The sequence below is a fragment of the Puma concolor genome, chromosome D1, assembly GCF_028749965.1.
Source record: "Puma concolor isolate L17-30 chromosome D1, mPumCon1.1.hap2, whole genome shotgun sequence".
NCBI lineage: Eukaryota > Metazoa > Chordata > Mammalia > Carnivora > Felidae > Puma > Puma concolor.
The window spans coordinates 66,609,996-66,625,432 of record NC_141676.1 but is presented as its reverse complement, the minus strand read 5'-3'; the positions used below and the strand labels follow the sequence as shown (position 1 = coordinate 66,625,432).

General features: G+C 40.8%; 1 protein-coding gene across 3 annotated transcripts in view; it reads left to right on the top strand.

The window, feature by feature from the left end:
- Positions 1-11,298, top strand: part of PRCP (prolylcarboxypeptidase) — a 140,906-nt gene extending 129,608 nt beyond the window's left edge. For 2 of the 3 annotated variants that reach the window (XR_015241130.1, XR_015241128.1), the window contains one exon: positions 10,498-11,298. The gene's annotated coding sequence lies outside the window, so the exon portion shown is untranslated. Of the gene's footprint in view, positions 1-2,698; positions 2,840-10,497 lie in introns of all 3 variants that reach the window. The other variant, XR_015241129.1, reaches the window with a different exon arrangement.
- The last annotated feature ends 4,139 nt before the right edge of the window (positions 11,299-15,437 follow it).

The window sequence follows — 15,437 nt, the reverse complement described above, 5'->3', positions numbered from 1 at the left end:
GAGAGCGAAGGGGCATGTATTTTCTAAGGCAGCTTTTAAATTAAGATCAATGAAATATGGAAATAAGAAATAAATGCTAACTGACCCATTTTACTAAGATACAAATTAAAAAGTTAACCTTGGGGTTTACTTCTTACTAACAGCACAGAAGGTAGTTTGGTTCCTCAGATAAGGATCCCTAGAAACAGACCTTGAGATGGAGAGTTGTGCTCAGAAGGTTGATTGAGGGGGCTCTCCGTAGATACACCTGTAGGAAGTGAGAAAGTCAAGATTGTGCAGAAGAAGGTGACCTGCTATCAGCCTCAGCTTATCTTGTGGAAAGCTCTGGACCTAGGATGGCCTTTCACACTTGACTCAAATTGAAGCAAGGTGGGGGTTCTGGCCTTTGTAGCCCTCCATCTGCCAGTCATTGGTCTCTGGTGCACCTGGGGAAGGATATGACCTTGAGCAAGGCAATTCCCTCAGCAGTGGGCAATGCTTGATAAGGGCTAGGGCTGTCAGCCATTAGTAGACAATAGAGTCAGCTGCTGGGGGATGGGTTCATCAGCTCCCAGAAGGGATCTGGGCAGAGTACCATGATTTCCACTTTGTATGATTTTTATTACAAAGTTACCTGTGATAAAAAGATTTCAACTCAAGGGCCAAAACTGATAGATTAGTAGTGTCAGGAGTACTATTTTGAGAAGGGTTCTAAGCTCATCTGAGCTAGGTAGAAAGAATGTGATGATTGATTAGTGATGTCTTTCGAACAGTGAGTCTTGATGCCACAATTCTTGGATTTAATGATGGTATAGAGTGACTGCACCATGAAGTTTGCCTATGACCATCCTGGTTTATGCCTTGCTTCCAGTGTAATTACTGATAAGCAATTTTACCTTTTATTCTCAAAAATGTGGGGGCTCTTGGGTGGCTCAGTCGGTTGAGCTTCCGACTTTGGCTCAGGTCATGATCTCATGGTTTGTGAGTTCAAGCCCTGAGTTGGGCTCTGTGCTGCTGACAGCTCAGGGCCTGGAGCCTGCTTCGGATTCTGTGTCTCCCTCTTGCTCTGCCCCTCCCCCACTCATGCTCTGTCTCTCTGTCAAAAATAAACATTTAAAAAAGTTGTTTTCAAAAATGTACTCCCTTGGAAAATCAGTCATACTAAGACAGAAATTCTCAACCTTGCCATTCCTGCCTCTCTCTTCTGAAGAGTGCTCCTTTCTCTCTGGGCCCTATTTTGGAAAAAATAACCTAATATCCTCAGTGCATTTAGGCTTTCAAAACAGACTGGTAGAGGGACGCCTGGGTGGCTCATTTGGTTGAGCAACCAACTCTTGGTTTCAGCTAGGGTCATGATCCCAGAGTCATGGGATCGAGTCCCAGATTGGGCTCTGTGCTGAGCATGGGTCCTGCTTAAGATTCTCTCTCTTTCTTTCTCTCCCTCTGCCCCTCTACCCCACTCATGCTCTCTCTCTCTCTCTCTCTCAAATAAAGAGAAAAAAAAAAAGACTGACGCAGAGGGTTTTCTTTAGCGACTTCTGCTTCTAGCTTGGCAACACAAAACTCTCCTGAGGCATAGGTGCAAATGTCCCTAGCAACCTTTCTAGAAAGGGCACAGAGTTAGTTCGTGGTGGTTGGACATGTAAGGCAAAGTACAGAGAGAATAAAACAAATTACAACCACAGAAAATTATTCTGCTGCATGGTAAAGCAGAATGTTGTAGATATAGCTACCATCTGGCCCCACTGAAGGTATGTTGGCAAGATTCTCAAGTCTGGAAGAGAATGTCGAGATCATCTATCCATTTTATAGATGGGAGACAGGCCAAGGTAACACTCTAGGTAGTTGTGAAGCAGGGATCAGGACACTGGTTCCTTAAATCTCCCAGTCTAGAGCTTCTACTGGACCAGCTTCAGTTCGCCAAGGAGAAATTAGCAGAGTCTGTAGCAGTGACAACAACATGGAGTCAGCAATTTGGCCTTGGATAAAAGAAAAAGATTGCTCTCAGACCTGGGATGACTTGGCAGAGGCGCTGGCAAGGAAATTGCTATACGCAAGAGCATGGGCATTATTTTTCTTCTGTAAACAGAGCATGGCATCAGGTTGGGGGCCAAAGTCTTCTCTGGTGCCAGGAAAGTGACAGAGGCTAAAAACTGCTACCACGGATGAGGCGGTTTGCCACATGCCATGGAACACAAAGATAAATAAGCTCCTCTGCTCAGAAATCTCCGGTGGTTCTCTCCATTTTCCTAAGATCAAATCTAAGCTCCTCTGCATAGCATTTGAGGCACCCTTTCTGGTCTTGTCCCTCTCTACTCCCTGTCTCACACCCTATATTCCAATGACATGGTACTCCCGCAGTTACCCTGACACTACCCTGCACTTTTATACCTCTGTGTCCTGGCTCACGAGGCTCTCTGTAGGATGCCCTTCCCACCACCTTTTTAAAAACTTTTATTTACCAGGGGCGCCTGGGTGGCTCAGTCGGTTGCGCATCCGACTTCAGCTCAGGTCACGATCTCACGGTCCGTGAGTTCGAGCCCCGCGTCGGGCTCTGGGCTGATGGCTCAGAGTCTGGAGCCTGCTTCCGATTCTGTGTCTCCCTCTCTCTCTGCCCCTCCCCCGTTCATGCTCTGTCTCTGTCTCAAAAATAAATAAACGTTAAAAAAAAAATTAAAAAAAAACTTTTATTTACCAAAACTCTCCTTATCTTTTACAGCACAACTCAACGGCATGTTCTTTATGAAGGCTTCTCCCCCTTCTGTGCTCCATGTGCCTCTATTCGAACGTTGTCCTGAGGACAGAAAACACGTCTGGCATTTCTCCATGTCTAGAGCGTGGTGTACCTAGGATATTGCAGGTGCTCAGCAAATGTCTGCTGAATGAATAAATTGACATGACTGTTGGACTAAAATAAATCATTGGGAATATATCTGTCTTCTTAGGACCAGGACTTAATTACATGTGTATCTTTGGTGCTTAGGATGGTGCCTACCACATAGTAGGTCCCAATAGATATTTCTTTTTTTTTTTTTTAAGTTTACTTATTTTGAGAGAGAGAGAGTAGGGGAGAGGCAGAGAGAGAGGAAGAGACAGAAAATCCCAAGTAGGCTCTGCACTGTCAGCAAGGAGCCTGATGCAGGGCTTGAACCCATGAATCATCAGATGCTTCACTGACTGAGCCACCTACATGCCCCCCAATAGATATTTCTTAAGGGACAGAGATAGACAAGTACACAAATAGCTGATATACGGCAGACTGGGCATGGAGACACTGGACTTATATTTGAAGCTAAACGCTGTCCGTACCAGCTCCTTGACCATCAACAAGGTGCCTAAGCTCTGTGAGTTTAGGTATCTTCAGTACAATGGGGATGATATTAACTACCTGAAAGCGTTATTGTGAGGGTTAAATGAATAATGAAGGTGCCCAGTATACTTCAGATGTACAGTGGGAACTCGGTAAATGCTTGTTGAGTGAATGGGTGGATGAATAAAAAAGTGTCATTAAAGAGACTGAGGTAAAGCATCAGGAAAGCAGGAGGGAGGGAGATATGGCAGCCTGAGTTGGTGGTAACAAAGACCTGGCAGGGCTTTTTGAGAGAAAGGTTAACATTTAATATGGATTTGAAAGCAGAATAGGATTCTCAGAAAGTGCAGTGGAATTAGTGATACCTTATTCTACCTTATAGACCTATACCCTAGTTTATTTTCAGCTGCCCCTAATGCTATGCCCAACAAAAGTCACTGTAACAATAATGAGGAAAGACCAAGCATAATATAGCAAAACAAGTGTTTAGGTAGGGGAGTCTAAATTCAGGTTCTCTTTTCATAAAAGTGATTTTGAGGGATTGGGGGAGGGAGATTGAAAGATAGGGTGGTATCCTAAGACTTAAAAGCTCCCCCTTTATTCATTTCCTCCTTGGTGCTGTCAGGAAATGCTTTCCGGAAAGAACAGGCAGGTTTAATGCAATTATGTCGTGTTGGCCCTCCCCAGTTTGGCCATGTGCTAGGCAACTCCAGCTGGCCTCACACAAGAGAAAACAAACTTCAGCTGCCCCTTAGGCCATTGTTTTAGCACTCCGCAGAGAAGGGTTCCAGCGGCTGATCCGAGCTGCTTAAGCTGTTTAATTGAATGAATTCAACCTCATATAATAGGATCTAGGTCTTTAAGCATTTCTGTCTGGCGTACCGGATATTAGGCTGAGGGCTGCTCAAGTTACCCGGCCTTGCTGAGACCCTGCGTGTCTCCAGTGTTGGCACTTGTCACATTCTGGTGTAAACCTCCGTGGGCTCAGAGCAGCCTTATGCTCTGCCCTGATGGATATTGCTCCGCATTGATTCAACTTCAGTCTCTAAGAGGGGTATGCAATCAGGTATTTGAATGAAGTCTGAACCAAAGAAGATTCCACATGCAGGGACGTGTAATTTTTCTCATTTGTTCTTTTTTTTTTTTTTATGCTTATTTTTATTTTTTGAGAGAGACAGAGACAGAGTGTGAGCAGGGGAGGGCAGAGAGAGAGGGACACACAGAATCTGAAGCAGGCTCCAGGCTCTGAGCTGTCAGCACAGAACCTGACCCTGGGCTTGAACTCACAAACCATGAGACCTGAGCCAAAGTCGACCGGCCACTTAACCGACTGAGCCACCCAGGCACCCCAAGCTTCTTCTTCTAAGCTGAGATCATGCTCTCATTGAGGCGACCCCTTCAGACAACTGCTTGAAGTGGTGATGCAAAAACCTAGCTACTTCTGCCTAGTGCAGTGCTCCTTTAATGAGTCCTCTTTGCAGCAGACGTCTCTGGGCTTGCAGAGACTTCTGTCAGATCTACAGAACTGTCTGAGGCCCTCCCTGCTGGATTTGGCCTCTTCTTTCCTTTCCTTTCAGAAGTCTCAGATATGCATTGGAATCTGAAGGCTCTCCTTGTCCAATTCTGATTTCTCTCCCTTTTATCTTCCGTGTTATCCCTCAAAAGGCTGCCTTCCCTGAAACTATTGGTTATAGAACACTTAATATCTTTTCCATCTGTTTTCCAGTCCTCCCTTGATATAGTTCTAGCACAAAGTTTAGTTTAATTAATATTCAATGATTATTCTATTATTAGTAAATATTCTTCACAGCTCATTTACATTTTATTGAAATTTCTTGTACAGCTTTTGTTTTACCCTATGTTAATAACTGCCTTATTTTGGTGGAGGGGGACTTAGTTTTCTATATACATTTCACTAATTCTTCCCTAAACAGGTTAACAGAATGGTAACACCTTCTTATAGAATTTAGAATGCTTTTGATTGCGAGCAGCATTATGCCCAGCTAAAAGTAGCCTAAACAAAAGAGGTTTATTATTTCACCCTTCAAGAAGTCTGCAGATAGAGAGTTCTGGGGTTAGTTAATGCAGTGACATTATAATATCATTGAGGATTCAGGTGCTTTTCACATTTCTGGTCTGCCAACCTCAGCATGTTGATTTTTTTGTTTTTTTGGCTTGCCCCTTCATGGTTATAAGATGGCTGCCACAGCTCCAAATATCATTTGCATATGAACAAAGGCAGGAAGGAGAACATTTCTTCTCCTCTTTCTTTTCTCTCCTTTTATCTCTCTTTTTGATATGTAGGTAAGGGGGTACTTTCCTTGAATTCCAAGAATAGATTTCTCTTAATGTCTCATTGGCCAAGATTGGATCTCGAGCCCATGCTGTAGTTAAAAGGGAAGTGCAATTGTCTGTCATATTCAGCCTCCACAGAAGTAGGTGGGCCCTGTCAGGTAAGGATAAGAATAAGGGTAGGATATTGAGAGCAGCAAGGGTATCTGCCACCTCCTACCATTATGGTCAAACACATATGTATATCTATCATTTCCATTTATTTGTTTTGAGACATCCCCTCCTTCTCCAGGAATTCTCCATTTTCCTGTTTAGATTTGGATTGATTGTCATCCCTCAGTCTCTATATGGTTATTGTTGTGATATTTTCTTGGTCATCATCCAGGGAATTCTATTTGATTCTATCTCATGATGGATCTCCTGTTTTCTGGATACTCTTTTCTTCTATTTCTTAATGGAGTACATTATTCTTGGTTCCCTGAGAAAAGTTTCTTGAGAGATAATTTTATAAGATATTGTATCTGAAAATGTGGCTATGCTCTGCTTATGCTTGAGTGACCATTGGGTTTGGTATAGAATTCTAAGTAGGAAATAATTTTCTTTCAGATTTTTAAGTTCATTGCTCCATTGTTTTCCAACTATTGTTAATGAGAAATCTGATGGTATTCTGATTCCATTTTTATTTTCATTTTTTGTTCATAATGGTAATTTTTCTCTAGAGTCCTTTATTCCTTGATATTCTAAAAATTTATAATATGCTTTGGTGTGAGTCTTTTTTCATTAAGTTTGCCAGGCATTTAGGGGGTTCTTTTATTCTGGAAATGCATATCTTATAATTCTACAAAATTTCCTTCTTTAATTTCTTTCATAATATTTTCTTCTCTGACTTATCTATTCTCTTTTCTGAAATTTCTTTAGGCTAAATATTGAACATCTCTTTGACTTTTTGTTTTTTCTAGGATATTTCCTCAACTTTATATTCCAATTCTTCTCTTGACTTTTTAAAATGTATTACCACAAGTTTCTAAGAGCTCTTTATTTTTTGATACCGTTTCCTTTTTTGGTAGCATCTAATTCTTGTTTCATGACTGCAATATTTTCTCTTATCTTTTTAATGTTATTTTATCTCTTTAAATTATAATTTATAGGGAGTTTTCTTTTGTTTTTTGCATTGTCAGTTTCCTCTGGGACTCTCATCTCCCAAGGTTTTTGCTTTTGTTTTGTTTTGTTTTTGTTTGTTTGTCTCTTCCATCCATGTTGAGGACATTGCCCAAATATTTGATGAACCTTGCATGACAATTTATGTTTAAGAGTGGATAACTAAAAAGCTTACTGGAAGGCCACCCAACTTTTTCTCTTGTGCTGGTAACTGCACAGAGAAGACAACTCCAATTTCCTGATTGAGGGGTAGGTAACTTGCTGCAAACATTCTAGAAACTGACTGAAAAGGTTGAAGGTCATAATTCATGATGCAGAACCTCATTTAATCCTCTGTTTTCAGTACAATGTCTCATTGCTCCCTCTCCATTGCGCATGGAATCTCCTAGACTAGAACCATTATGGTTCAGTTTCATAGAAATAAAAATCTTGTTTTCAAATCCAATTAGGAGAGATGTTGTTATGTGGCTGCATGGGTTGGGGAAGGGATCTTAGAACCTAACTGCTTCTTACACAGGCTTTCAACCAATTCTCCTATTTTCAGTACCTCTCCTCACTCTTGCTTTCTTAAATACTGAAGCTTTCCTGGTCAGCTAGTTTCCAAATCAGCTAGCTTCCAAATTTCTTCTTCCTTTTTCTTTTCTTTTGCCATGCTTTTATAAATTATTATGCTTATAGATACATTTATGCCAGCATATACATTTTATATTTTCATTTGTCTTATTCACTATACATAACATATATTTATAATGTTTTTTACATTTCCTCACTAATTTAGTACTACAAAAACTGCTTTGAAGCTATTGATCTGCTTTCATAGATTTAACATCCAGATGTACTGTATTAATAATGAAGAGAGTGAAAATGTTACCAACAAAACCTGTAATGTGTAAATTATATAAAAATGAGGTGAAAAGCACCTCTCTTAACTGAATGGTCACATAATTTAATTAGAACAAACATATTCAGAACAAACATATTATAATACATGTGTAATAACTAGGATGTGATGATAAAGAATAAATTGAGGGGTGCCTGGGTGACTCAGTCAGTTAAGCTGCCAACTCGGTTTCAGCTCAGGTCATGATCTCAGGGTCATGAGACCAATCCCCACATGGAGCCTACTTAAGATTCTCTCTCTCCCCCTCCTCCCCACCCCCACTTGCACCCCCTGTTTGTGCTCACTCTCTATCTCTCTGTCAAAAAAAAGACTAAATTGTGATTTCTGTGAAAGTCATAATTAATTTTTAATTTAAAATTTATGGAATATATTCCCACAAAATTGTTTCAGCTCTCTTTTCTTTTGAAATCACTAGGGATCACCTGAGCAATCAATCATTGATAACAAGCAGGGGATGGAGGGCACAGTATAGGAAACACTGGCTTAGTGATTGTCTAGGGTAGGAGAGTCTAATGTTGCTTTTATGGTACAGCTTGCTGCCCTGGTTTAGCAATATTCTAGAAAGCTCATAGCATTAAAAAAAAAATTGGACAGGGCTCCTGGGTGGCTCAGTCTGTTGAGCGTCCAACTTCAACTCAGGTGGTTTGGCTCAGGTGGTTCCCATGGTTCACGAGTTCGTGGGTTTGAGCCTGCATCAGGCTTGCTGCAGAGACTGCTTGGGATCCTCCATCCTCCTCTCTTTTTGCCCCTCCCCCACTTGCGCTCTTTCTCTCTCAAAAATAAATAAACCTTAAAAAAATTGGACAGACACTGGTAGGATGCGTTCCAGTTTGCAAAGTGCTTTCACATCCATTATCTCAGTTGAAATAGGCAGGGCAGGGATTAGCCTTTTTTTTTTTTTTTTAATTAAGGGATCATCTTTTATGTTTTTATTTCAAGTTTTTATTTAAATTCTGGTTAGTTAACATATATGGTAAAAATTGGTTTCACGTGTAGAATTTAGAATTTAGTGATTTCATTCTTTTATTTCATTCTTTTTGATGGCTGAGTAATGGCCATTTGGGCCATTTATCAGTCAGTGGCCATTTGAGATCTTTCCATAACTTGGCTATTGATGATAATGCTGCTATAAACTTTGGGGTGCATGTACTCCTTTGAATCAGTATTTTTGTGTCCTTTGGGTAAATACCTAGTGGTGGCGATTGCTGGGTGGTTGGGTAGTTTTATTTTTAATTTTTTCAGGAACCTCCACACTGTTTTCCAGAGTGGCTGCACCAGTTTGCATTCCCACCAACAGTGTAAGGGTTCCCCTTTATTTGCATCCTCGCCAACATCTGCTGTTTCCTGTGTAGGGCAAGGATTATCTTGCTCAAGAGATATTTCCAAGGTATTCCATTAGAGTGAAAGCTTTCTGTTTAGTTGCTTTTGATAGATTTATTGAAGTGTGGGGCTATTCTTCTGCAGAGAAGGCTATTATTTAACAAATAGCCCATGAAAGTTATTTCATGACAAACCATCACAATATTTATTGGCTTAGAACTAAAATTTATTACCTCATATGGTTGTATAGGTTGGCAATGTGAGTGGTTATTTCGCAGGTCTTTCCTGGAACCACTCATGTGCTTCAGTTATCTGATGATTTGAGTGGGTTTGGAAGGTGCTGAGTGGCTTCACTGGCATGCCTGGCAGTGGTGCTGCCCATCATCAGGATTCTCCTGGGATTGTTCATAGTGTGGGGGTCTCAATATGAAAGTGGAAGCTGCATAATCTCTTGAGTTGGAAGTTGCAAAGGTTTGGAACTTGTGTGCTATCTCCAACACAGACTTAAAAGTGTGGAGAAATAAACCGCATGGGAAGTTTCCATGTCACATTGTAAAGGGGCTTGGACCCAGGGATCAGTGATTTATTGGGGCCATTTTTATAATGATCAGCCACAGCTGTTATTTATGAAGATTGGTCACTCCATTTTATACTTTCCTCTTGATGGGAATCCTTGAAAGAAATATCTGAATGTGTCTAGTAGCAAGGATTCTTCTTTTTATCCTAAGCAATTCATAACTACACTGATACCATGAAAGGAGAACCAGACGAATAGGTAGTAAATCTTGGTTTTACACTGAAGCTATTCATTGCAGCACTATTTGTGATACAAAAGGTCTGGGAAAAAAACCCAGCTAAGTTAATCATAACAGGACAGGTTGAATAAACTGTGTTAGATCCACCCAGTGGAATACTATACAACTATAAAAGAAAAGGAATGAAGATATATTATTGTGAAGTAAAAAAAAAAAAAAAAAGATAGAGGGAAGCATATATATGATTATCTAACAAAGAATAAGCCTGAACCCAAACAAAACAACAACGATGATAACCTATTGGAAGAGGGGACAAAATAGGGTAGAGGGGCTACAATGAAAGCTAGCCCTTCCTGACTATGTCTTATGGTGTAGTTTTGAGTTTGAAACCATGTAAATGTTTAAAAATTATAAAACAAAATTAAACATGTATAAAGCAAATTTTATATGAAACAAAGTAGAACAAGTGAACCCACCTGTCTATTGAATTCGTGACATAACCGCTAGGATTTTTGAAGTGAAATTTAAAACATAGTAATTAGACTGTTCCTCACCAGTGGGATATGTTTGAAGGACAAAAGGATGGGGGAAAAAAGAAGGAAAGAAAAAGAATTGTTTGTAGTAATTATATTATTAAGAACATTGGCATTGTTATTATGAAAGTATTACACATTGTAGCATATATTCTATAGTGTGTGTGTGTGTGTGTGCATGTGTGTATGCTATAGCATAAAAAAGAACATGAATCTGATCAAGCCTCTTCTTCTACTTCCCATTTACAGGAAACAGGGACCAAAGAAACATGTTAAATGACACCATGCAGATTGGATGCAACTAACCAAGTTTAGAATGTGGGAAAGATGACAAGGCAAAGACCAGTTTCTTCAATAAACCAATTGCAAAGAAAACAGAAAGTGGAGGCAATATAGATTAACAGAGATTTAAGAGACATACCAAAACAATTCTTTGCTATTTCTTCCATTGAGGGTTGGATTCTAATTTCCCTCCCCTTGAATTTGATCTGGCCTTAGTGACTTGCTCGATCAACAGGATGTAGTGAAAATGACATTCTGGGAATTCTGGGGCTAGTTTGTAAGAAGCCTGGGAGGTGCCACATGAGGCCACTTGCAGCACTGTCTCTGGGATACCTGAGCCTAAGAAGTCTGAGTACTCTTAGACCAGTATGTTGGAGAGGCCAGCATTGTAGGCACAGGTGCAGTCATGTGAATGATGCCATCTTGGATCCTCCACACCAGCTATAGTCGATGTGGAGTGGACCAGAAGGATGGCTCAGCCAAGCATTGCTCAATTAGTAATCCATAATACTGTGAGATATAATAAAATGTTTGTTTTTAGCTACTCAGTTTTGGAGTAGTTTGCTACACAACTATAGACAAACAGAATAACATCTAATATTTTAAGATGGAAATTAAGATCTGGTGTTAGTAGAATGTGGTTTGCAGGAGGAAAGGATGACAAAAAAAACCAAAAACAAACCAAGAGATATGTTTTTGGGCATGTTCAATTTGTGAGGTAATGTTATTTCATGATGAAAATGATAATAAATTGTGTGGTGAAATTGAGGAATTGATTTATTTTATTTGAGGTTTCAAAAATAGCTATGAGAAATTGGTATGGGGGAGGGGAGAAAAGATGCATAATTATTTTTCCCTTTACGAATGTGCATTCCTGACATCTCTGAGGACTAAGATCATCCTGCAGGGAGTATGATTAAAGTTACAAAGAGGAAAACAAAATAAGTAAGTCAGCTCTTGATCCTGCTGCTATATTTACCCACAAGAAAGGAGGCAGCTCTCAGGTGGGCTTTTGTTTAAGTAATGTCCTGAAATCCAAGTGTAAAAGAACAATATGAAATCTCAATTCTCCCAAACTGTTTGGGGCAGTTCAGCCCTTGAGCCCCTGGGGGGCTTGGTTCCCAAGGAGACTAATCCCACTTGCTTAGCATTAGGTATCACTAGGGCAAAAGAGCTCTAGTCTGGAGCTCTGCAGAGAGGCCCTTGCGCAGGCTGGAGCTGGATCCCTTTGCCCCATAGGAAGTGAAGTGTATTGATGTCAAAGCCATTCAAGTGAGTGTGCTCACTCAGGGTGTAGGAGGAGGGGCTGATGGGCTTGGCAGGATCTGGCCACTGACTGCTGAAACTAATTTCATCCCAGATAGAGCTCTTCCCCAAAGGAAAGTAGATCAAGGGGGAAAGAAACTGAGACCATGAGGTAGGGTCTACATGAGCAATTTAGTTGGATATTGGAAACTCTAAGGATTTATTTTGGCTTCAGGTGTTAGTTATTTCAAGTAGAAGTTATTCTTTATTGCCTTATTTTCTATAGTTTTCCATAAACACCCTTACTTTCACATAACCATGTCTCTGTTCGGGCTGTTCCCAGAGATATTGCTTGTTTTCTCGGTATGCTCAAATGCATCATTTAAGTCTTAGCTCAAATGCTACCTGTCTATGCAGGCTTCCCTGACTTTTCTGAGCCGACTGGTGGGTCCTTTGATCCCATCAACTATTACACCTTTAACTTACTTCCATTGAGACATGTATTACATTATATTACAATGACTTGTTTGCATGTCTTTCCATCAGAAAGGGTAGAGATCATGGCTTCTGGTATCTGTATTCCCCAGTACTAATACCAACATTGTTGGTGTCAATAATATCTGAATGAATAAGTGACTGGATGGATATTTTATGTCTAAGGATCAATTTTGTGAATCAGGCTATAGAACTTCCAAGCCATGAGTATCTTATATGTCTTTATATAGCTTTATGTTGACAAAGAACTTCCTCTTGCTCACATGGATTTTCACAATAGCCTTATCAAATTGGCTCACATTATTATTCCCATTTTATACATGGGAATATTGGGGGTTCAGATGGTTAAGTGACTTTTATATAACCAGTTGGATAATAAAAGGCAAGATTGGACTCCAATCTCAGGCTCTAATTTCAGCTCTTCCTCTGCTACATTATAAGTTTCTATAGCCGGCAAGTATAGCTGCTCTCTTGCATTTGAAAATAATCACTTTGTTGGGGGAAAGAACAAACGATGCTGATTTTATAGAGTGATGTGTTGTTAAGAAACTGGTGAGACCTAAGGAATCAAGAACATGGAAATTTGTGGAGCTGCTGTTTCATGCCAGGAGCCTTCATATGCCCCAACTCACAAAAATCTTGAGGAGTTGAGATGATCTCTGTTGTACAGAGAGAAAAAAGTAAGACTCAGAGGTATTATTTGCCTGCTATGTCGTGTAATTCTCACAAATACTCTGAGAACAGTTATGACCATCCCAATTTTCAGATAAGGAAACTGAGCCTTAGAAGATGAACTGACTTGTCCAAGGACATTCACCTAGCAAGTGGCAGGCCAGAATTTGAACCCGGCCTTATTAACTCCAAACAATCTCTGAGCTTAAAACTCCAAAGATAAGGAAGTGAAGGGATTTTACATATGAAACTTTTCACATTCCATTTATTTTGAATATGATTACGTTAGGGCTTAGTTAACTCTCTGCAGATTACAAGAGATTTTTCAGACTAAAGATATCAATTAAATGTAAAGCCATATGCAATCTGTGTCTGGGGATTTGTAAGAGTTGCTCAGTTAAAAGAAGGTGAAAATAAGATGTTCTTAGCTGTCAGACCTGAAGGCCTATGGAATGGTCATGTCAGAAAGGAGGAGGTAAGTGCTGACAGCCACATCTGACAGGTGAAAAACACAAATCGGTAACAGGCTCAAACAATTTTCTTACTGCAAATGTCACCAAGAGTAAAACAGCCCGATCATGAAGAACAAAATCCTGTGTTACTCTAATAAAAGGAATATTATAACTGAGCCACCTTAATTAAAAAAATAAAAAGTTTGATTGAGCCATGTTGGCTTGGATAGTGTCTACTTCAATGGGAATGCTCTCTGGCTTCTCTTCTTTGCTAAGTCTGTACCTTCAGGGTGCTCAAAAATTTTGCTACATCCTGGAAAATGGAGGCTTAAAGAAAATAATTTTTTAATTTTTTTTTATTTTAGAGAGAGAGAGAGAGAGCACACACATGTGAGTGGGGGAAGGGCAGAGGGATTGAAAGAGAGAGAATCCCAAGCAGGCTCCGTGCTCAGGGAGGCTGATGCAGGGCCCAGGACCCTGGGATCGTGACCTGAGCTGAAATCAAGATGCTCAACCAACTGAGCCATGCAGGTGCCCCTCAAAGAAAAGAGTTTTATAAGAGATGGTCTGCATTTCCCTGGGGCAGACTCTGCACCTAAATTATCATAACTTACTTAGAGAACTCTTTATCACACATCTTATGTGTCTTTTCTATCATGATGTCTTCATATATGTGATCTCATTGAATCCTCACGAACACCCTGTGACAGAAAAGACACATAAGGGAATATAGTCACCTTTGTAGCGTGTTAGAAAAGGGCAAATACCCATCACAGGCTATGCAAGAGTCAACAAATAAGGATTTTCCACAGGATGTTTCCTTTAAATATGACAGGCACCCATGAGGTGGGCAACCTTACCTCCATTTAATGTGAATAAAAGACAGAAAGAGGTTAGCTGGTTTGACCAAAGCCATGTACTCATCAGAATCTGGATTTTAACCCAAACCCCAGAGCTATTGAGTGGTGGAGCTAAGACAGAATGGGGGAAAGACCAGTCTTTTCTGAATCTTCTATGCTCTACCATATTGCTCATTTTCTCCATCTGAAGAGGATTGCCCAGGTGAAACTGGGTCGAAGTGAACTTCAGAGTGATCCTGAACAGAAGTTCCAGCTGGACAACTTAAATGGCATGACAAGTAGGGGAGAGGTTCTGATCCAGATTTTGTCCTAAGGTGCTGAGAGTTTTATACACACACAGGGTTCTCTCTCAAGCACCTGCTGGCTTAGTGGAGCAACTCCTTTCTCCTTTGCCTCCTGCTGTCTATCTACAATACTAAAAGATGGACCAAGCGCTTGCCTCAATTTACTATAAGCTAGTTGTTACTTTTAATAGAAACAAGGGTATAATAGAAATAGGGTAGAAGAAAGAGCATTGGTCTTAAGAGTCCTACAGACATTCCAGTTAGAGTCTTAGGACTAGGGCTACATCTTAAAGAGACCCTGGTTTCCTTTTCCCATCTTATAGATGAAGAAGAGGAGGCCAAGAGGGAGCACAAGTTCTGTCAAGAACTTAGGAATGGCTTTGGTGTTGAACTGGAGGGGATATAGCTTACGCGGCCAACTCAACGAACCTCTCTGAGGCTGTTTTTTCATTTGTTAGATGAATATATGGTTACAATATGCACTTCACAGGGATACTGCTCACAGATTCAATGAGATAATGTACGGATAGCGCCTGGAATAAGCGAGCGCCCAGTAGCTGGTGGCTATTATTGTTACCAAAGCTGGGCTGAAACACTTCTCTGGACTCTTGCCTTCTCGACCTGACAGAGAGTCTCACGCGCCAGGGCGTGGTTGTAGAGGAGGTAGAATTTGTGGACGGGCCATCTAATCCTCGCCTCATGCAGCTGCAGCTAGGCCAGAAAAGCGCCCCAGAGCGAAGGGAAACGAAGGGGTTAAAGTGACGAGCTTGAGAAAGCCCAGAAAGCTAGAAAAACGGCTCCCCTCGCCCCACCACCCAGGCTAAGTAAGCCCCTCCCCTCCACCACCGGGGCGGTAGCCGCGCTCTCCCTCCCTCCGCCCCTTGCTTACAAGACCTAAT